Here is a 5,916-nt window from a genome sequence, read left to right as displayed (position 1 = left end):
TGTGCAGTGTCCTATGGAGGTGGTGTGTGCTATAGCTTGTGCCTATTTATTGTGTGTGATCGCTTTTGGATGGTCTCTTTATTGCGGTCTCTTCTGTGTAGCAGGCTTCATAGTGGTGTGTTGTTCGCCCAGGTTGCTAGCATTTGGTTTTAAGACTTCATGAATCCCAGTCTGACATGTTTGGTAGCTGCATGAATTGTGTTAAATAAAGATTACTGTTTATACATCTGTGCTGCTTTTTCTATAGAGTATTCCTCTAGTCGCAACAATCTGACCTCACATTCTAGGTCTATTACAAATGTTTCTTCTTCTACATGCATAAGTTTAGTCATCTAGTTCAGTGGTTCTCAACCTTTTTTCAGTGATGTACCCCCTGTGAAATATTTGTTCAGCCAAGTAACCAGTGCAAAGCATTTTTAGTTGAGAAAAAAAGACTTAAAACAGACTTAAAAAAAGACTCAAAACCTATGGGGGGGACTCTGGGTTTTTAGGATAATTAAATTGAATAGCCTACTGAAATATAAAATTCATTTTATGAACTTATATTTTCCCGAAATATTTATTAAATAATTGTTTTTAAAGTATTTTTGCATGGATTCTACTTTTTAAATATATGTATATTTTAAAATCTCACGTACCCCCTGGAGTGCCTTCACGTACCCCCAGGGGTGTACCCCCATTTGAGAACCACTGATCTAGTTCATATGATATTCAGCTTTATTGTCAATGCACAAATTATCAGGGCTTGAAAACAAAATTATTTTTCAAAAGTTCCGTTCCGAACGGTTCAGGTAGGCATATGTTTCACATTTTCGTTGTTGCATGCGTTCCGCCACCAACATATCGGTCCTGAACCGGTTCGGAATGCAAAATATTCCAAAAAGTTCCGGCAGTGCCTATCAAGTCTATTTTTGTGGACTTTACCTTAAAATAGACGTACTCATTATTTCCCCTTGATTTAGCCTATACCGTAGCTATGCCCAAAAATAATAAATCACAGGCGGCATCCAAAAACATTCAGATGGGCTATCCATCCCATAGCCTACAGATTTACTGTAGGCCTAACCTATGCCTATAAATAATTTCTTATCAAAAATATTTCTGGATACGTGCTAAACTCCTTACCTGGTTGTAGCCTAAGTTTTATCCATATGGAGATCTTCAAAGGCTTGCGCTATAATTCCAACCCTGTTTATAAACGAACCTGTCTGTTGCTGACAAGGCCTATATCAAATTTCCCGTTTAACTCTTCTACATAGAATAGGCTATAATTGCGCAAACATTTCAAATCCCGACTTTAAAACAACAAGGCGTGGACAGGCAAAATAGGCTATTACGCAGGCTACAAACAATTTCCAAATCAGTTTCAGTAGCCTACGCTACGAGCTGGCCTAAGATCCGAAGTGGCAGACAGATAGGTTACATTACATTAGGTGTTTCCAGCTAAAACTGCTATTCCCCAACAGATTAACATCCAGCTTGACTCAACTTCACTGACCCCAACTACATCGGCACGAAACTTGGGCGTTGTAATTGATGACCGACTTAACTTCTCTGAGCATATAGCTTCTATTGCAAAATCATGTCGGTTTATGCTTTACAACATTAGGAAGATCAGACCTTATCTGACACAAGATTCCACACAACTTCTTGTTCAGACCATGGTCATCTCTAAGCTGGACTATTGTAATTCACTATTAGCCGCCTTACGCGCTTGTGTAACAAGATCATTACAGCTGATTCAGAATGCTGGAGGACGCCTGGTCTTCAATCAGCCAAAGAGGACACATGTAACTCCTCTCCTAGTTACTCTCCATTGGCTCCCTATAGTAGCCAGAATTAAATTTAAATCTCTCACTTTGGCCTATAGGACACTAACTAGATCTGCTCCTAGTTATTTTAATTCAATAATCAAGCCTTACATCCCCAACCGCCCACTGCGGTCTTCTGGTGAGCGTATGTTGTGTCGACCGGTCATGAAAACTGGGTCTAATTCCAGACTCTTTTCTTCAGTGGTTCCATGTTGGTGGAATGAACTGCCCAGTGCTCTCCGTTCCTGTGGTAGTTTTGGGTCGTTTAAGAGGGGTCTAAAGACATTCCTATTCAACATATACTTAGTTGTTTAAGCGCTTATGTGTTATGGTTTGTATAATGTTGTTTTATTTTAATTGGGCTGTTAATTAATTTGACATTATTGTTTATTATTAATGTAGTCTTAGCATATCATTGTTTTTATATTATTGATTGAATGGACATTATTGTTTTATTATTGCCTTTCCCCTTTTTTTCCATTGCTTTTTTATTAGGCTATTGATTGAATTGATATTATTGTGTACTATAACTATTCTCCTTACTATATTTGACCTACATTCTAATCTGTTCCCTGTTCAATTTTAAATATTATTATGTTGTTTTGTATTTATGTGTCGGTTTGGACAAAGGCGTCTGCTAAATCCATAACCATAACCATAACCATTACAACAGCAAGACAAAATATACAAAACAAAGGTCCATTTATTCATTTTTTTTTTTTCAAACTGCAGAAATCAAATTATTAGTTATATAGAGAACGAAAAAAAAAACGTTATTAACCGGTTTTGTGGATTTCAGAATAACGTTTCTGTTCCGGAACAGTTGAAGACCATTTTGTTTTTGTTTCCGTTTCGGCTCCTCGTAAAATTCCGTTCGTTTTCGGTTTTCGTTCCTTGAACCGTTTCGGAGCCCTGCAAATTATGAAATACCAGTAGTCTAAAACAAAATGCCTTTTTACCCAGTGCAAATAACTGACATGTCCAAAAGGGCCTTCATGAAATGCTTTGCTAGACTGTTGATACGCATTTTAACGGGCCAAGTTGAAGAGCTACTGTCCGTTATTGTTTGTGCAAATAATAGCTGATTCATGTTCCCTTGCATTTTGCAACTATGAGGTCCATGGTTAGTCTGGCTTTCGCCAGACCAAGCTCAATCTTTTAAGAAATCGAAAAGGAATCACCGGCAGATCAGGCTCAGTTCACCCAGCCTAGTCCATGGTAGGCGCCCGATAAAAATATTGTTTAATTTTGCGATTGAGATATCCACGCACTGGCGCCCCCCCTGCGACGTGTTTGCCCCCGGTTTCAGAGCTATTCTAAATGCAAAAATGCATAGAGGGAGTTATGACAAAACCTGTGACTGTTAACAAACTATAAGCTATATAAGGTAGGCCCTATGCTAGGCCTATTACACAACATAAATTGTCACTAGGCTATGCTGGCGACCCAAATAAAATCTCCTTTGGGAACCAATGGCTTACAGTATCAAGTGGACTTAAGCTGCCACCTCTTGGCGAAAAGTTAATAGTTTTGCATATCAGTAGTAATACATTTCACGCAGCTGTGTGAATCACGGAAAGCGACACTTCTAAATGGAACCCAACCCACTGTACAGTAGCTCAAGGTCTGTGGCTAAAGCAGCCGTAATGAAAGCGTTATCATTGTTTGGATACTTCACACACAGGTGTTTTTTAATCGCATAGACTACAACTACCAAGCTGGAATCAAAGCACATTGACTCCCCTCTCACACCCTAAACACGCACTTCGAACAAACAAAAAGCCTCTCAGTCTCACGGTATAGCCATAGGCAAAACTGTATCGGACCGGTGTAACGTTGGTACTAAATCATCCATCGCAAAGAATGATTTTTGTAGCATGTGCAACAATTATGTGTAGGTACAGCCCTGCCCTGGATACATCTCTCAACGTGCGCTCTAAAACATTTGGTTTAAATGGAGATGTAGATCACGGGTGCGTTAATAAATCTACATTGCGGCGAGTTGACACAAATTATTCACTTTGACGAATTTATGTAGTTTCAGTCCTAGTTACTTAACTTTAAACCATGCTCTACCTTACTTGAATCACCTTTGAAAATAGAGGATTGAAGTAGCCTATATGGGTGTTTGGGAATGAACGTTGACTCAGATGCTTTTTGAGACTTTGAGCAGAAATGTCCCAGCCCGGTGTTTAGGATGCATCATAGACAGGTTATCTTTCAGGTAACGTTAGCCTATATATTTTCCATTAGAAAACCATCACGTAACGAACGTGTTGTGGCTAACTCACTTAGCTCCTGTTAGTAGCCTAGGTTATGGTCATAAGCAAATGAGATGATAGTTGAAAGATGCAATTAGTGCTGTTATCAATTTGCTTGGTAGCCTATAACCGCATTTATGGTTTTCTACAAATACATCAGTAATCAAATTGGCCTCCATCACTCAACCAATGCTAACGGTAACATTATTTTACCTACTCTAGGCTATTGATATAGCCTAACTTAAGATTAACGTAGCCTACCTGCAGTAAAAACCAAGCATGTCCGATAAACAGATTTATTTCGGCTTCAAGAAGAAATGGGAATTACATGTCATGCAGAAATCATCCTACCCTTATTAGACGCTCTCTGCGGTAAACTAGTCTTGTCCTTGTAGGAAGCGTAGTGTCTTTCCAACCCACTTTAGATTAACTTTACAAAATTACGTCTCACTGCAACGATGCGCCATCTGGTGGACAAACGACTATGTGACGCCAATACTGGAAATGCAGCCACATTATTATGATGAATATTTGGTTTTCCTTTAGTCTTACTGAATTTGTAATTATGTATCGGCCGTTCTAATTGCCGATACCGATGGTATGTGCGTGCCTGTGTGTGTGTGTGTGTGCGTGTGTATATGTGTGCACCACCATCTACAGGCCAATGAGTGTACAGTCACTAAATGTACACACAACTTTGACCCCCCCATGGATGAAATTCTACGAAACTTGGCATACCCCCAGAGAATGTAGGTTAATCATACACATAAAATTTGGTGCAATTCTGAACATCTTAACTGAAGAGAGGGGCGATTAAAGCAGAATGATATTGCATTTTCATTTTTTACCGGGGGGTGCAAATCACAAATGAGTGATTATGGGCTAGGTTGATGTGGGCCCTAGAGACCAACATACCATAAAAATGTCTTCATCCTCGGTGCCACGGTTCAGGTAGTTATTTAGAAAAAACTAAACACTAAAATAAAAAAACAAAAATATTTTTTGGGTTTCGGGGGGCCCAGTGCGGGAGTGGCCCCCGGGGACCAAACGAAATTTTTTCGTAAAAGTCTAGTGGGGCTACATACCCACCAAATTTCATGTGCCCCGGTGGTTCGGTGTCTCGGGTATCATTGACCAAAAATTCAAGAAGTAGATGACGGGAAAAAAACTAACTTTGACAATCCCTATATGACTGCTTCGCTAGCTTCGCTAGCTTCGCTAGCGGCGGTCATAATAAAGGAGTTTTTGTATTTTCTGCAGTTTAGTACTTACTCTAAAGCGTCTACCTGAGGGTAGCAGGGCAAACTCCTCGTACAGGATGTGTGTGGGGTCTTCTTTCAGTGCCTCCCTAAGGACTGACTTTTCATAGAGTGCCTGCATGTAGCCCTGGTCTGGATGTATAAGTATAAGTATATATACTCTTTTGATCCCGTGAGGGAAATTTGGTCTCTGCATTTATCCCAGTGACTGACTCCCCTGTCCATACTGTTGGGCCCCTCCTGCAGACGACCAAAAGGAGGAGGATGAGGCTGGGGTCCGCACAGCCTCCCTTATGCGGACCCCACACCGTTTTCCGGAGTCTTGGGTGTCTTTGGGCACTGCCTGAGAAGGTGCCCAGGCTGGCCACACCCCCAACACAGTCTGGGTGCTGTGCACGGGTTATGTGTCGCCTGGAGTGATACAGCTTGTATCAGTTCAGTTACCTCAGTCACCCACGCAGGCTTTTCTTGGTCCATATCAGTCCCCATCGCTGCTCTGGCTGTAGACATGCACTCCCTCAGGCTGCCTCCGGCTGGCACACCCCATACTATCTCCCTCTCCAGCGCCAGCTCCAATGCATTCTG

Source organism: Alosa pseudoharengus, unplaced genomic scaffold (genome assembly GCF_046254945.1).
Source record: "Alosa pseudoharengus isolate Yale_2024_CS ecotype anadromous, Long Island Sound unplaced genomic scaffold, YU_APseudo_1.1 YU_APseudo_1.1_scf_18, whole genome shotgun sequence".
In the NCBI taxonomy this organism is placed as follows: Eukaryota; Metazoa; Chordata; class Actinopteri; order Clupeiformes; family Clupeidae; genus Alosa; species Alosa pseudoharengus.
Note: the sequence above shows the minus strand (reverse complement) of the source record.